This window comes from Martes martes (assembly GCF_963455335.1).
Source record: "Martes martes genome assembly, chromosome: 1".
NCBI lineage: Eukaryota > Metazoa > Chordata > Mammalia > Carnivora > Mustelidae > Martes > Martes martes.
Window position 1 is genome coordinate 119946035 of NC_137888.1, and position 18218 is coordinate 119964252.

The window sequence follows — 18218 nt, forward strand, 5'->3', positions numbered from 1 at the left end:
CCAACTTGTCCTTGCTCCCCTGAAACCCAGAAATTTACCAAACATTGCCAAAGAGATCTTTTATTTCATCAGAGTTATAAAAAATTATTCCTTCTCCCTGGGTTCAGATGAAAGGGTTATGGTTTACAGGCTGGTTTTTACTATTGTGCCCCACTCTGAGAAGTCAAATCCACCTTTCAGTTAAGTTCACTTGGCTCAGGCAACTACAACTGTTCTTTGAAATTACTGGCCTTTTCAGAAGGCAAAAAGATACACATCTCTTCATTTTCCCACTGCAAACCATTCACATCATTCACAGCTTAGGTGCTCTAATAAGCAGGAAATGGCTTGCTTAAACGTTTCATATGACTTTGCAGTAGCAAAGTCACCTGCTGTCCTTTATAAGCCTGGTGTCATATGACATAATTGAACCAACAGGGTTCTGATTCAATGAAACTTTCTTATTCTTAACCATTATACTCTTTTCTTTTTTTTAAGATTTTATTTCTTTATTTGAGAGAGAGCGAGCGAGTGAGCGTGCGGGAGCACAAGCAGAGGGAGTGGCAGGCAGCAGGAGAAGTAGGCTTTCCACTCAGCAGCGAGTCCGACATGGGACTCGATCCCAGGAGCCCAGGATCATGACCTGAGCCAAAAGCAGATGCTTAACTGACTGAGCCACCTAGGTTCCACAACAGTTATATCTTTTTGAAGGGAACATGGTTTTCTAATATTCCTTTTTTTTTTTTTTTTTGGTCTTTCACTAGAGGAAATACAAATCCATACTTTAAATCTGCCTCTCTCTCTACTTCTACTGGTTCTTTGTCATTTATTATATATAGTGCATCCAGAACACTCTTTGCTAATTTTACAGTTCGGACAGGCACTGTAACTTACTTGGTGAAGCAGACTCTGCACCAAATGGTGATGCTCTTTTGGGACTGAACTAATCAGGATTTGACTCATCCTCTTACCTTTTTCTTCCAGAAGTACTCTTACACTTTTTAACCTCATCTTTCTCTTTAATGATGCCATGCTTTCAGTTTCTACCACCTTCAAGTACTTGTCTGGTCCCAGATACCACCCTCCAGAACCAACCTTCTACCTTCTTTGGGGATTTAACCAGAATTAGGATGATTTAACAAAACTGTCTCCATTTTCATTCAAAAGGAGCTGCCTGACCTCATGATTTCATGGTGTAATGCCCTGCTTCCTTCACTCCCATTAACTACCCAACAGATCTGACCATAACATTGTGTAATTACTCCCTACATACAAAATTACTCCTTACTAGTCCACATCTGGTGAACCTGTTCTGGTAACCAACAGTCAAAGCCTCACTCTTCAGCCTGGCCCCTGAATCTTTTAAGCCACAATGCAGCCTCAAATTCATGGTCAGCTACTTAAAAATGAAAGGCCTGAGGTGTAAAAACCTTTAGTGCATTTAGCCAAAACCTTCTAGAACAAAAAATAGCAAACAATACAAACTTCAGAACAAGTTACAAACAAAAAAGAGAACATTAGAATATATTTCAGAGCATCTAAAGAAAATAACAGCATCCTCAAACTGATTTTGTATGTGAAGTTATTAGGATAGAGTATCACTGTACTGCCTGGAATAACTCAGAGATTCTCCAAGCAAACATTACTGGAAGCAACTCAGTTTTACAAACATGCTTGTATTAGGGAGCAAGTAACAGTTTGTGTGTGTGTGTGTGTGTGTGTATGTGTGTGTTTTAAAGTGACCTTGAGAAACCCCAAGACAGAAAAACTCTAAGAAACTTCTGATACTGTTCCAAGTACTCCAAACAGAAAGAGAACAGGACATGGGGGATCCTGCATCCCAAGAAGCCAGTGGCACTGGCATCGAAGCTGGTGTGATGTCTACCATCCATGATGGCAACGGCCGTAATCTGCAAGCAAATCACCAGTGGAGGCTTTCTTGTTAGGCAAGCCATTCTAATGGGGTCATTTTGGGGATAGTCTGTACAGCCTTGAGAAATTATCTCTTGACAGTCACCCACTAAGTAGCACACTGTGGGGAAATAAATGCTAGTCCGGAAGTTTAGTATTTCTTCGAGGAGTGACCCATGAAACCACAGATCTTCATGATGATTAAAAAGCAGGCCTTTTTCAATCATGTAACTGACAGAATTGAATCCTGACACATAACTAACTTCTGGGTGAGTTTTTCAAGTTCTAACATGACCGAATTATGGTGTTTGAATACTGGCTGTAATGGAAGGGAATTCCATTTACCCCAAGAAATGTTTAAGGTACGAGGTTGTGGAGCTAAAAGTTATTTTTAGGAAATAATTTTGCAGAATATTCAGATTTGTCGCCTGTCCTCAAACCTCAGTTACAAGGTGTGAGGGCTTCTGCTGCAGGACTTTTGGGGCAAGATCAGCTAATTCTACATTAAAGAGCCTCAACAAGGTTGTCATTGTTCTGGTAACCTTGGCCTTAGAGAGAAGTGGGCCTATTTGTGTGCATTTATTACACACACTTACACATAAACAGGTAAAAGCATCCCCTTAAAATAGAAGCCTAGATATTTAAATTCCTACTAGAAAGCAGCAAATTATCTAGAAGGAAAAAAGACAAACATTTTGTGAGTGCCAGGGACGACCTGGCCTAGGCTCTTTCACACAAACCTTCTGATTAACTCTCTAAAATGTCAAAATGTACTGGGATTTTATTTTTCCTGAAAATCACCTTGCTGGATTAAAATTAATTATTAAAGTTTCATTTTCCACAATAATCATTTTCCACAAAAGCTTCAATTTCCATAATAAAGGCAAAAGCCTTTAACATGGACACAGATATGTATATATACAAACACGTGATCAGAATCCAACCAAAAAGAGGGAAGTTTTTTTCCCCCAGCTAGATAGATCCTTGATTATAATCAGTGAGATAGGAATTAGCAGAAATACTGCCACGTGTTTGTTCTGCTACCTATGCCAGAGAAACAAAAACATCTGCTTATAACTGGTCACTAGGAATCTGCAAAATTGGGGGGGGGTGGTGAACACTGATTGATGCTTCACCCCAGACTCATCTCTGTTGAACAGACTGAAAGCTGCGGGTGGACCAGCGGAGGGACACTACTGGCCAAGCAAAATGATTAGGAGTACACTGGGCTCTTCCACACTCAGACAGTGGAGGGGTATTCTCTGCCTTAAATGGATTAATAAATATATGATCTACTTTAGAGACAACATGCAAGAGGTTTATTTATTGGGGAATAACATTATCTGGCATCTACTGCTTTTATATACTGGGAGGACAAAACTCTATTTCCAGCAGACAGAAAAAAACACACTCTAGCCAGGCTGCAGGGACCACTTAGCAAAGCTGTGCCCATGAGCTGGAAAATTGTTTCTACCACCTGAAGGGGCAACGCTGCCATCCGCACACTTTACCATGCAAAAATAGAGAGGCACTGAGCCTCTTAATTTCAAATGTGACATACGGAAGTGGATTAAAGCTCATGTGTAGTAACTGTTTATTCTATTTAGAGTTATTTGTTCTGTTTTAGAGAACACATTGGAAGCAAAGACCTTATTCCAATACCTCTTGATGGCATTTTCCCTGATGGGAACACATGTTTCCAGGAGGGCTGTAACCAGTGGGCTGACTTCATTAATCTCTGTCCTTCATATGAAAAACTCAACTCAGACCAAGTTTAGGAAGGTTAGAACCTACAATACCTGCATTACTGATTGATGGAAATAATCTAGTCTGTTGTTAGATTGTTAAGAAGTTAATACATCATTCAGATGCTTTTTGCTGTTAGGTGAAAATGCTATGTCCAAAGTTGTTCAAAACCCAGGCCAGACTGTTTCATCAGCTTTGGAAAGTTTCAAAAATTTACTTTCCAGTCAGGGAAGTTATCATGGCTATTATTTCTATTATAAAACCTGTTGGAAAGTTTCCTATAAACAATTAGGACTCTTAGATTGTCACATTTTAGAACGTTTCTTACATTTGAATCTTACAAATTAGATTCTTCCAGGTACAAATTATCTGAATTTATAGGTATTTTGATGAGCAGTTAAAAAAACAGCAAAGATGAAAAAAAGGTAGTAATAATGAATTAAGATGAGGAAATAAGATAGGATCTAAGCCTAGTCGAAATTAATAAAAGCTTTATATTCAAGAATCCCAAGTATAAGTCCTTATTTTAATATGCAAAAAAGAATACCAGAAAATTATACTCAAATTTCCCAAAGCAGTAAGACAGATTTTAGGCAGGAGAAGAAAGAATATCAGAGAAAACCAAACAACCATGCAAAACGGAGTCACTACAAACCCATGGACCCCAGCATGAGACAGGCCTGCCTTCAACCTGCCCAGCAACTTTTCCAGCTGTTCCTATAGCATCTCCCTTCCACTACTCAAAGATAATTTTAATGCTCCATTCTCTCTGTAAGCCCTTTCTCCACTATCTTCCCACCAGCTCTTAACAGATTAGCTTGTAAGCAGAAGTCGGTGCCATCACAGAGCTCCTTCAATGATCTTCCCGGGAAACGTGTCTGCTTCTCTGCCCACGCACGCTGCTTTCTCTCCTAACTCCTTTTGTCCAAGGCTAACTCCTCCAGCTGAGTTCGGGACCCCATCCCTCTCTCTCTTGCCCCTTTTCTTCAACAGTATACTCTTGGGTTCTTGCTTCAACCTTCTTTCACTCTTTCCCCGTGCTAACCAATTCACTAGCCACTAGCCACATGTAGCTGTTTAAAATTAAATTAATTGAAATGAAATTTAAAAAATCCAATTCCTTATTTGCACTAGTTTCATGTGGCTAGCAGAACTGTATTGGACAGTACAGATAAAGAGCACTGCCATCATCATAAAAAGTTTCATTGGACAGAACTGTTCTATACATTCTACACATTCCTTAGGTGACCTCACTCATCTTTAAGGCTTTACACTCCAAATATACCCTAGACATTAATTTATATCTTATGTTAAGACAGTAGATTCTAAGTACCTTTTAAAAAGCAACAGCCTAGTGGTTCTGAAGGAAACTGCATATTAGAATCACTTGAGGGGCTTTTAAAAATACAAATGCAGGGCCCAGTCCAGGTTAATGAAACCAGAACCTCTAGGGATCGAGGGTGCACTAGGCCAGGCTCAGAACGCATGTCAAGAAAAACAACTGAGGATCTTTTTTTTTTTTTTTTTTTTAAACTGGCACGTGAAAGCTCAAAGTAATTTGCTTTGCTGAGAATTCTCCATATAAATTCCCTATACATCAGCGCCACAAGCCTCTCTCATAACACATTTAGCTAGGAGATAAAAAGTCAAATTTCTTACCTGTGTGATAAAATGTGAGAAAAAATAAAAGTACTCCCATGAACATATTACTTAAGAAAGTGACAACTCCACAAGTAATTCCTTCTGGAACTGGGTAGACAGTTTCCACAAAAAGCTCAAAAAATATAGGTATACTGCTATTCAGGAACACTCCCAGGAGAATGCAGGAGGCATACAATGTCACTAAAATAAAAACACAAACATTTTAGTTGCATGGCAGCAGCAGGGAGTCCTAGCGGACAGATCTTCTGGGTATTCTCTTTCATAAGTAGCAACTCTGGAATTTCACATATTTTCAATGGTAGCTGATAAAGTTTGACAAAGTATCATTATCTGTCAGCTCTTTGCTCAGGTTTGTGGAGTAGATAGGAGAAAGTTTTGTTGCTGGATGATAACCAGTTTATTTGCTTTGTCTTTTTGGTATGGATTATTCCAAAGCACAGAAAAAATTTTACCACTATAATAATAATTAAAAGGATTCTTCTCCCTTAGTTACACTCCTGGCTGATAGATGTTTAGATAAAATATAGCAACTTGATTTGAAATCTAAACTCATTCTACAATTGTAAAGAGAACTTAAAATCTAAGAGTAAGTGTAAGAAACATTAAGTGTTACTGAAAATTACATACTTAAAAGGACTGGTTAGGAATCTCCCTCAAGTAAAAAATAAAAATATCCAGTATGTAATTCCTGGAGACATACTTAAAATAGAGTTAATCTTCAATTTTGGAACGAGTTTTATGTCAACAGTTTTTTAAAAAATACATTAAGTTTCTTGGAACACAAAAAAATTTCACCCAGAGATGTAATCAATAGTGGTTAGGATCCCAGGTTAGCAATAAAAAGCCCATTAACTGGATTCCATAGTGAAATCTTCGAATAAGGACATTATTCTTATTCTTAGAAGAATGTCTAGGGAAATGTACCCCACTCCAAATAGCTATGTCACAGCTACTGTCTGCATACAAACCTTCATTACCTTAAATTTAAGATGAAAAAAAAAAAAAAAAACAAAACCAATGAGGGAAAAAAATGACATCCTACAGAAAGTTAAAACACATCCCTTATAGACTAATACGTATATCATATCCACAGATATAATGAGTAGAATTTATTCTAAGCCTAAGGTTATTGAGAAAATGTTTATTTTTTGTTTTTAAAAATTCTGAAGATCTAATTGGCTTTATTAAATGATTCATGAACTGGGCAGCATCTCATCTAGCAAATAGAGGGAAATTCCCAGGAAAATACTTATTTTTTTTCTCAGAAAAATATTTTAAATAAAAATATTTGTTAAGGAAAAAAGTTTGTGTATAGTAACCTCAACTCCCATTTCTTCTTCCAAATATACTAGTCTTCCAGGATTACAAAATATTTAATAATTCTATAACACAAATGGTGGTGATCACATTTTTTCTTTGACTAGAAGGTACACACGAAGAGAGAGAACAAAAGGATGACAGAGAATAAAGAACACACAGAGGGCTAAAGCAGTGACCCAACTAGTTACAGAATTAAATGGGAAGCATCTGATAGTTAAAGTACCACTTACAATATATAGTAATTTTCAAAGATTCTTAAAAACAGAACCCCTCATGCTCACGATGTACTTGCCAGACACAGATCACATAAATCAGTCAACACAGTCCCATTTACACGTGACTCATCAGTGGCACATGAGGAAATGCAGGGATGGAATGTCACTGGCAGCTTGTATAGCATACTCTCCCTACAAAACACTTGATAATAATTTATCAGTCAGTGGTAATTAGAGCAGAGATGGCTACTGACCCAAACACGGATGGGTCTAGGAATTTGAAATATGAAAATATTGAAATAAATAAGAGCAAAAATCAAACTCTTAAGAACCAGGACATGCTACTTCTAAGGATTCACAACCCACTAAAAGAATGAATGAGCTGTTTTTAGGGAACACGTCTGGAAAGAATCCTTCTGACATTTTTCTTTCTGAAAGAGATGAACCCTCACATGTAATTTGTAAGCAGGCAAGCTAAAATAACTGAAAAATTGCCATAATCTGTATGGTATATTTGCATGTGGTAAAAGAAGGAAAGAATGATACTGTAATGATGAGGACATACAGAAAGAGGACTATCAGTATTAAGTCTTGAAGGGAGAGGTTTGGTTTTACTGTTTTTTAATCAAGCATGGTACTGAGACAGAGAGAGAGAGCGAGCGAGCGAGAGAGAGACAGGATGTCTCAGAAAAGTAGAGCCCGGTGAGACAGGCGGCCCTGTCTGCAAACCCCTTAACACCACTCCACTCCCTTGGCTTCACTGCATGCTCATTAAAAATCTTCTGATTTTGGTTTCCTAGGTATCTGAATTCAGGGAAGGGAAGAGGAAATCTTTATCATGGGAAAGACAAAATTTCTGTTGTAAATTAAACATTGTTGATGGACCTGTAAAGAGCTGATCTTCTGACAGGTCATTTGAAAATGCCTATCAAAATAAATAATGCACTTACTCTTTGACCCAGCGATTCCACTTCCAGGTATTTACCCTATAGCTATTAAGGTACAAGAATATAGAGAACACTCACTGCAATATTGTTTGTAGTATGAAATGATAAAAACAAGCTAAATGTCCACCAATAGGGGGGTTGGTCATTTGAAAATTTATCAAACACCCAAAGGTGTATTATTGCAACCATTCAAATTGGCAGTAACTCTGTTTATAGTGATATTAATGACACCTAAGGTATGTAAGTGAAAAAGGTGTGTAACAGTGTGTTATTTCTTTAAAAAGGACAGACACATGGACCCACCCATACACACACACACACACACACACACGTTTGTAAATTTATAGAATTCTCTGGGAAAATACCCAAGAAACGGACATTCAGGGTTACACCTAAAGAGAAAAACTGGAAGCCATAGGAGGGTAGACATTTTTTATTGTATACCTTTTTACTACTAATTGAATTTGGATTACTTACTTTGTGCACACCTTACCTATTTAACAACAAAGAGAATTTGATTGTAAGCTAATGATATAGCGGTTGATCCAACTCCCCTCATGCAAGTTTCTTAGCTCACAGATTCAGAAATGGTTATCACTGGGTGGTCTGACCCACAGACATCCCCCCAACCCCCCTGGGAGCCATGTAATCCAGACCCTGCGCAGAATCCTTGACACAAATATTCCCACTTCATTTTGTATTACACATAGGATAAATGGGCTGAGATGGATGAAATAACTTCACAGGCTAGTAAACAAAAAGCAAGTATTTTCATTCAATTCATTCAATTCTCTCACTCTCGGGGTTTGCTTTTTGTGTTATATAGAAATGATGACCAAGACGGTGTTTTACACTGGATGGATGTACTGAAATCATTTGTTATTCCATAAAGAATCAAAATCATTTATACAGGAAAGGGTTAAATTAGGATCATAATCAGAATGGGGAAAAGCAGCTGTGTTAGGACTGATTTCATAGGCTCTGCGGTGCTCTGGGACATGCATACATAAAGCAGAGGCCGATTTGAATTTCACTTCCATTTGAGTTTTCAGTTTAGAGGGTGATATAGTATCTTCATACACTGGTTTGGCAGATCCAGTGGGTGAATGCCATCTATTAAAAGTCAGGCAGACAAGATAATTTCCTGCTCGTCAGAGAGGGTTCAAACTACATGATTGTTAAATATTTCTTCGACTTTTCTATAGTGCTGATACTAAAATTATAATAAACTGCCTTTCAATTAAAAAGTCAAGGTAATTTAGCAGAACAAACACAATGCTGATGCAGGGTTTTTTTCAGAGAAGTTAATAAAATTTCATGGGCCCACAATTCAAACTGCGAAAAATAAAGTCTTGCGTAGTACAAAATGCAGTTACAATGGATATATTTCAAGAACATGAATTGGGTCATAACCTTGAAAGTACTACTTACCCCATTCTTGCTCCCAATGACGAACTAAATCAGTAAACTTTAGGGAAATAAACTATGTTTAAAATACATTTTTATTAACCCAAACACTTGCACCTTAGGTGTTGAAAACAAATGACGAAATTTCAAATTAAGAACTATTTCATTCAGGGGCACCTGGGTGGCTCAGTTGGTGAAATATCTGCCTTTGGCTCACTCAGGTCATGATCTCTGGGTCCTAGCATCAAGCCCTGCGATGGTCTCCTTGCTCCCTAGGGAGTCTGCTTCTCCCTCTGCCCCTCTCCCTGCTCATGTTTGCCCTCTCTCTCTTTCAAATAAATAAATAAATAAGATCTTTAAAAAAAGAAAACTATTTCATTCAACATTTAATGAGATTCTCAATATATCATTAATAAAAAAAACTTCAAACCTTGGATTTATATAATTTTTAAAACACTTAAAAAACTGCTTTCAAATATATTTTCATATTTGATCATCCTACTGACTCTTTGAAGCAGGTAAGGCATTTTATAGATGAAGTGACCAAAGTTCTGAAAGTCAAAATGACTTATTTAGAAACAATGTTAATTAGCGTTCCTAAAAACAATATATTTGGGGCGCCTGGGTGGTTCAGTGGGTTAAGCCTCTGCCTTCGGCTCAGTCATGATCTCAGCGTCATGGAATCAAGCCCAGAATCGGGCTCTCTGCTCAGCGGGGAGCCTGCTTCCTCCTCTCTCTCTGCCTGCCTCTCTGCCTACTTGTGATCTCTGTCTGTCAAATAAATAAATAAAATCTTTAAAATAAAAATAAAATAAAAATAAAAACAATATATTTAAAGCTTACAGAATCTAGTAGGTTTTCAGCCACTGTGTCAGATTGAAAAAAAAAAACAACACAAGACTTGATATTTCTTTTATTCATTGGTATTGACACAAAAGGCACACTTCCCAAATCTGTCTTGAGCACAAAAGCTGGAAGTCATTGCACATTAAGACAGATGACAAAATAAAAAATAGAGCACCAAAAAGTTACAAACAAGACGATGAACTTTAGTCATGATAAATGTAAAGCGGGTTTGGGGCGCCTGGGTGGCTCAGTGCGTTAAGCGTCTGCCTTTGGCTCAGGTCATGATCCCAAGGTCCTGGGATCGAGCCCCGCATTGGGCTCTCTGCTCAGCGGGGAGCCTGCTTCCTCCTCTCTCTCTGCCTGCCTCTCTGCCTACTTGTGATCTCTGTCTGTCAAATAAATAAATAAAATCTTTAAAATAAAAATAAAATAAAAATAAAAACAATATATTTAAAGCTTACAGAATCTAGTAGGTTTTCAGCCACTGTGTCAGATTGAAAAAAAAAAACAACACAAGACTTGATATTTCTTTTATTCATTGGTATTGACACAAAAGGCACACTTCCCAAATCTGTCTTGAGCACAAAAGCTGGAAGTCATTGCACATTAAGACAGATGACAAAATAAAAAATAGAGCACCAAAAAGTTACAAACAAGACGATGAACTTTAGTCATGATAAATGTAAAGTGGGTTTGGGGCGCCTGGGTGGCTCAGTGCGTTAAGCGTCTGCCTTTGGCTCAGGTCATGATCCCAAGGTCCTGGGATCGAGCCCCGCATTGGGCTCTCTGCTCAGCGGGGAGCCTGCTTCCTTCTCTCTCTGCCTGCCTCTCTGCCTACTTGTGACCTCTGTCTGTCAAATAAATAAATAAAAAATCTTTAAAAAAAATGTAAAGTGGGTTCAAAAATTAGTGTTTAGGTATGTAATAGGGAAAACATAAGCCTTTCTTCAAAACCATTTATCAGGCACTTACTATACGTAAGCTGCTATGCTGGAACTGTAAATAGGACGTATCACTCCTCATCAGTTTATCTCTGTGGATAAACTTTATATGCTCTTGCGTATCTAAAAGCTCTTGCTCATCTAAAAGAACATGATCCACATCTATGGCTTAGTGGCCATCTACCTGCACAGTGCTAAGAAGATAATTATACTTCATTCTTTTTTTTTTTTAAAGCTATGTCTAATCATGAGCAATAATAGCCTCCAATATCAGGTACTGAGTACAGCAGGAAAAGTATGCTAAATTCTAATAGAAACAGGTTTTCAGGAAAACCCCAACAAGCTATAGTAGGTTTAGAAGAGGCTGACTTGGGGCACCTGGGTGGCTCAGTTGGTTAAGCATCTGCCTTCAGCTCAGGTCATGATCCCGGGATCTTGGAATCAAGTCCTACATCTGGCTCCTTGCTCAGCGGTGAGCCTGCTTCTCCCTCTCCCTCTCCTGCCTGCCATTCCCGGTGCTTGTGTGCATGCTTTCTCTCTCTCTACCCCCATGACCGAAAAAGAAATAAAATCTTAAAAAAAAAAAAAAATAGAAAAGGCTGACTGCGCTGGCCAGTGCTGGGAATCCATGTCTGATGAGGACAGCTGGTGAGAACCGCTGGATGCTGAGATTAAGGCAAAGGACAGATATGACAGGGCTAATATTTTGAGGAAGTCAGTGGAAGAGGGAGGGAGCTGACTTGCCCTGTAAGCTGTGTTGCTCCAAATCCATTATCTCAATAGGAGGAAGAATTTCCCAGGACCCAGAACCGACAAACAATGGGGCAGGGAATAGCTTCCTCTCTGACGGGGTATTCCAGTTGCAGTCAGATGGACATACATCTGGATTGTAATGGAAGAGATTCATTTACTGAAGAGATAAGTATCAGATGATAACTCAGGTTCATTCAAAGATCAATAACAAATACATTTAGGTAGAGAACTTAACTAGGATATTTTAAGATTTTATTTTTTTTTATTTGCCAGAGAGAGAGAACACAAGTAGGTAGAGCAGCAGGCAGAGGCAGAGGGGGAAGCAGGCTCCCCACTGAGCAGAGAGCCAGATGTGGGACTCGATCCCAGGACCCTGAGACCATGATCTGAGTCGAACACAGACATTTAACGAAGTGAGCCACCCAGGTGCCCTTAACTAGGATATTAAAAAAAATTTTAAAGGTGCCTCTAGGTAGATAAGACTTACAGAGAATTTATTTACAGTTTTATTAAGAAGTATGACAAGTAAGAAATAAGGATTATAAAATAGTACAATAAATGTTTACCATGAAAAGTTTTAAGGATTAGAATCGAGTTGGTTTATAATATTAATATACTTTATTGGATAAATTTTACTATTATGCATGCTGACTGAATTTTATTTTATGATAAAGTGAGGAAAGATAACTGGGAATTATTAGATTAGACCTTTATTAAAAATATTTCTACAACCTAAATTAAACTTGATATTGCAAATGAAAATGCTCCTTCAGGAAATAAAGCCACATGTAAAAAGAGAAACTGTGAACATTCAGTGTTTGTTAACGGCACAGTTTTTTCCATCGGTTCTGGGTGTGCCGAATATATGGGATACAATTCTATATTTTTGAGCTGTGCTTCTGCTCTCAGCCTCATGTTTTCTCCTTAAAAATGACTGCTGTGGGGCGCCTGGGTGGCTCAGTGGGTTAAAGCCTCTGCCTTCGGCTCAGGTCATGATCTCAGGGTCCTGGGATCGAGCCCCATATCGGGCTCTCTGCTCGGCGGGGAGCCTGCTTCCTCCTCTCTCCCTCTGCCTGCCTCTCTGCCTACTTGTGATCTGTCTGTAAATAAATAAATAAAATCTTAAAAAAAAAGATGCTGTGGCCTTCATGATCTGCTGCTGATTAAAATATGCTACTGCATATTTCATGTACTCATGAAATATGAGCTCCAAAAGAGGATAGGGTGTATTTTGCTGCAATAATCATTAATGGTGCTGATTTTCTTTCTGTATGTTATTATTTTGCGGATATCCTTTGTTTAGCTGCTTTGTTGGCTCAGTTTAGTCCTATAAAGGCTGACAGTTATGTTCAGAGTCTCTTCCGGCTAGAAGGCCAAGTGGTTGTATCTCACAGAAATGAAGCACGACTAATAATCCTTTGAAATGTTGGGCCCAGAGTTGAGATGGGTTGTGCTACCAGATATCACAGGTATAGGTTTATCAGTGACTTTTAAGTTCCCAAAGAATTACTTATGGTTCTGTATAAGGCGATACACGGTTATATCATGGAACACTGACTGATCACCTGGTCGAGCCCCTCCACCTTCCAGAAACAGGGTCTGCTTAGAGACTTGTTCCTCTGCTTGAAAATCTCCGTGGATAAACTTTATATGCTCTTGCTCAACAGGCCCTATCAACATTTCAGGATTCTTACATTTAAGATTTTTCACAAATCCATTCCCTTCTTTTAATCCACATGCTATTTTTTCCTTCTTGATCCGACAGTCACAAACTTAAGTAACAGTCATGTCCGTTCATAAAGGTGGAAAGAATAATGAAGTCACTTAGCTTTCTTTCCTTAAAATCCCTTATTTCCTTAAAAGTATGCATATCTTTGGGGTGCCTAGGTGGCTCAGTCAGTTAAGCATCTGACTCTTGATCTCAGTTCAGGTCTTGATCTCAGGGTTGTGAGTTCAAGCCCCACGTTGGGCTCCATGCTGGGCGTGGAGCCCACTTAAAAAAAAAAAAGTGTGCATATCTTTAATCATGCTCATCACCTCCTTCTGAATTTTCTCATTCCTATTAAGAGGATCACTCTCTAGCTTATAAATGTCACATGCCTTTCAATACAACCGAATATGTTTTCTTTCTTCAAACGCCTCTTGAAGTCAGCTTGTAGTCACCTATCACTCTCATGGGGCTCATATCTAGCTTACCTGCCCCCCTTACTCCCCACTCACTATCTGTTTCTGACCTTGCCACTGTGGTCTTCCAGTAACTTGAATTAGATCAAGAACCTCCCAAGGCAACTTCCACTAAAACCCAAATTATATTGTTTCAGCAAACTCAACACCAAAGTGCTAACATTTTTTAAAATGCCATTTTCAAAGCGCTTATCTGTTCAGTGAAAAATGACTGTGTGAGTTGTGGCTAACAGGACTAGATACCTACTTTTCAGATAAGGTGAAAAATGTCTTTTCATAATTTTGTATATAGAATAAGCTTCAAGATTTTGAAACTCACATTATCTAGTCATGAGTTAATTTATCTGCCGTATTGAAGACACTTGAATTAATAAAGACATAATGCAATTTTAAATACTGAGTTTCCTCAAAGAAATAAAAGCATACTACTGATAGCCTCCAAGGGGATGTATACAGGCAAGTACGTGTATCAAAACAGTGCACCTCTAGATAGAATGGAATGATCCTGTTTTTTTCCATAGAGATGGCAACAATAATATCAAGATCAGTAGATCACAAAAAATATTGCAACAGATGGTTTCAATAGTACCAGCACTTATAACACATGGTTAACAAAATTAACTAGCTTTTAATTTATTATGTCAACAATTATAATTAATGCATATATTTTCACATTCTTCATGTAGATTCTTCTGTTATTTAAAAGTAACAACAGGAATACTAAATTTTCTAGAAATGGGAAAAGACTAGATATTTTCCTCCTTAAAAAAAAAAGACTGGGGCACCTGGGTAGCTCAGTAGGTTGAAGCCTCTGCCTTCAGCTCAGGTCATGGTCTCAGGGTCCTGGGATAGAGCCCCACATTGGGCTCTCTGCTCAGCGGGGAGCCTGCTTCCTCCTCTCTCTCTGCCTGCCTCTCTGCCTACTTGTGATCTCTATCAAATAAATAAATAAAATCTTAAAAAAAAAAAAAAAGACTGACACTGGTAAAAAAGAAATACGAATTTGCCATTACTGGCTTTAAATATCAGTCTAAAGATCTAGATTTGTCTATAATTAGATTTTGTTGTAAGTTCCCTTTCATGAAACCTCTTTTACTTAAAAGGAATTAGATCAGATTTTTATAAAGGCAGTAAGAGTATCTGTGACAGATTTATTCAAATTCCCCATTGGTTCCATTAATATGTGCCATTTCGCCTGCCTACAGCTAGTGCTGAGTAACAGAGTGACCATGGTTGCTATTACTGGCAATAAGTCCTATCTACTGAGATTCAAAATGGAGATAATATACACTTCATTCATTCATCATTCAGGGCTTGTGCTAAGCAGTGGGGTGAGAGTTGGGGTCAGAACTGATAAGGCACAAGTCCATGCTCCAGATTTTCAGATTGGCAGGGGAGATAAGACACACTCGAGTAACGGTTAGGTGGTAAGTATCAGGAAAGAGAAAAAGAACACCCACCATGATCATTCAGGAAAGGAATGTGAAAATCTAGTTTTTAATGCAGTATAAGTTAAAAAAGTATCTACCAGGAGTTTCTTTTTTTTCTTTCTTTCAAAAGTTTCTAAGTGACATTCAAAAACTGACCTGCAATTGGAAAGAACAGTAGAATTTATAAATTCGGTGGTTGTAAAGATGGCTACATCAGACTCAACCTTTCAGTTCTGGCCTTAATTTAATTTAGAATCCTGCTTTCCTTTCTGTCCAACATAATTATTTTCGAGGACAGACAGGAAAAACATAGTCCTGACCAGAGTCACCTATATCAATTTTCCTTTAACTAATTTTTTTTTTAAGATTTTATTTATTTGACAGACAGAGATCACAAGTAGGCGGAGAAGCAGGCAGAGAGAGAGGGGGAAGCAGGCTCTCCGCTGAGCAGAGAGCCCGATGGGGTCTTGATCCCAGGACCCTGAGATCATGACCTGAGCCGAAGGCAGAGGCTTAACCCACCTAGCCACCCAGGCACCCCTTCCTTTAAGATTTAAAAAGATGTATACTCAAACATAGTGATCTGAAGGGGCATGTGCACCTGAATGTTTATAGCAGCAATGTCCACAATAGCCAAACTATGGCTATTGGCTACTATGGAATACTATGCAGCCATCAAAAGAAATGAAATCTTGCCATTTGCGACGACGTGGATGGAACTAGAGGGTATTATGCTTAGCCAAATAGGTCAATCGGAGAAAGACAACTATCATATGATCTCCCTGATATGAGGAAGTGGAGATGCAACATGGGGGGTATGGGGGGTAGGAAAAGAATAAATGAAACAAGATGGGATCAGGAGGGAGACAAACCAGAAGAGACTTAATCTCACAAAACAAACTGAGGGCTGCCGGGGGGAAGGGGGTAGGGAAAGGGTGGTGGGGTTATGGACATTGGGGAGGATATGTGCTATGGTGAGTGCTGTGAAGTGTGTAAACCTGGTGATTCACAGACCTGTACCCCTGGGGCTAATAATAACATTATATGTTTATTTAAAAATTTAAAAATTATTAAAAAAAATAAATAAAAATAAAAAGATGTATACTTTTTAATACATTTTTTTTCTGATTGTACAAGTAAAACATAAGAGAAACAAGTAAAAGTAAAACACGTTCATTATTACAGATCTAGACAAAAAAGGAGGTAAAAAGTAAATTTTCTTGATGCCCCCAACCAGAGATAAAACTGTTACTTTTATTATAGCAAATAGAAAACACATAAAATTTCATGAACGTAATGTCTTACAACGAATATTCTACACCTAATTCAAGGGCAAATATATGTTCATTATGTACTCACAACTTTGTTCTTATAGAATCTAACAGATACGTACTTGACATACAGTAACACACGCACACATACACACATCTGAGTGTAACGCACTCAAAAGGGTTGCAAACTAAAACTATTCCACCAGAATGTTGTGCAACTGCTAAATTATGAAATTATACCTGAATAAAATAAAAAAAAAAATTCTGGCTCAGAATACTTGCCAAAATTGTTTCAAAACCTTAATGTAGGAATGTTAGTATATAAAAAGTACACATTATCCAAAAGCTATTACTCTGGACGACTGGGCTTTACAGGCAAAGCAATAAAAGTTAAAGAGAGGGATTCCTGGCAGGATGGTACAGGGTAGAAATCTCCAAACCTGCCTTTACAGCACACTTAGTGCCTCAGTATGCCCAAGGCCAAGACAAATAAGTAACCATTCTGTTAATTACATAGTTGGGGCCAAACCATTTAATAAATGTGTATGTCCTAACAATTTAGTGGCCATTTAAAAAATAATACCCATATATTGAAAGAAATACATTTTTATTTCCTCAAATAACCACAATCACTTACTAATGAGATATGGGCAATCTGATGGGCACTGCATGACTTCTCAAATCTTGGAATCAAACCTGAGAATCAGACTGACACCCACCCTTATATCCTGTTCCTGATTTTTGTGCAGTATTTACTTTTTATCACAGCCACTGCAGGAAACCAAACTTTTCAAGATATGATGTTATCAAAAAGAATGCAGCAGGGATCTAATGATGAGACTGGGCACTCTCTCGAACTAGAGGTTCACAAAGGGTCTGACAGATAGGGAATATCCCTGTGTTTCCTTCAGAAATTTAAAATAAGCCATGATGCCCTTGTGAATTTGCTGTGGTACTCTAGGGCAGATGGATATCTAAAATAAAGGCTATTTTTGAAATATTTGTTATATAAATTGATATATAAACTGATATATAAATTGCTGGTCATTTTATTACAGAGCACATACATGCAAATCAGGATACTATGACAGATCATTTTATAGACCAAGAGAGCTCTGTTATTGCCTCTCCCTTTCCTTTCCTTTAACAAAAGGAATTCTGCTAAAGACGCAGATTTTTTAATCCATCTGCAAGTAATAGACACTTATTGGATTATGTGTTTAATTATGGGTTTATTTGTTATAAGGGTAGACTGGAGGATTGTAGGATTATTTGTTGTAACAAGCACTTGCACGGATAAGAGTACATGAGAGTCTGAAAGTAGCTCTACAGGGACCTACTGCCCAGTGGCATGTATGTTTTATGGGGACTCCATGGGAGGAAGGTCCCTTTAGTCTATGTATGAGTAAGGCCACAGATGGAATTAAGGTTGCTAGTCACTTGACCTTAAAATGTGGAGATTATCTTGGATTATCTGGGTGCACTCAAGGTAATCACATGGATCCTTAAAAGTGGAAGGCAGGGCAGAAGATGAGAGCTCAGAGGAAGATGTGACTTGGAGGAAAGGTGCAGGTGTGTAGTATGAGAACTTGACCCACGGCTGACT

The 18218-nt window shown here is 38.2% G+C and overlaps 1 protein-coding gene across 1 annotated transcript in view; it reads right to left on the bottom strand.

Moving 5' to 3' along the window:
* Positions 1–5295: 5295 nt before the first annotated feature.
* Positions 5296–18218, bottom strand: part of SLC49A4 (solute carrier family 49 member 4) — a 59580-nt gene continuing 46657 nt past the window's right edge. The window contains exon 7 of the mRNA XM_080797921.1: positions 5296–5543. The gene's annotated coding sequence lies outside the window, so the exon portion shown is untranslated. The remainder of the gene's footprint in view (positions 5544–18218) is intronic.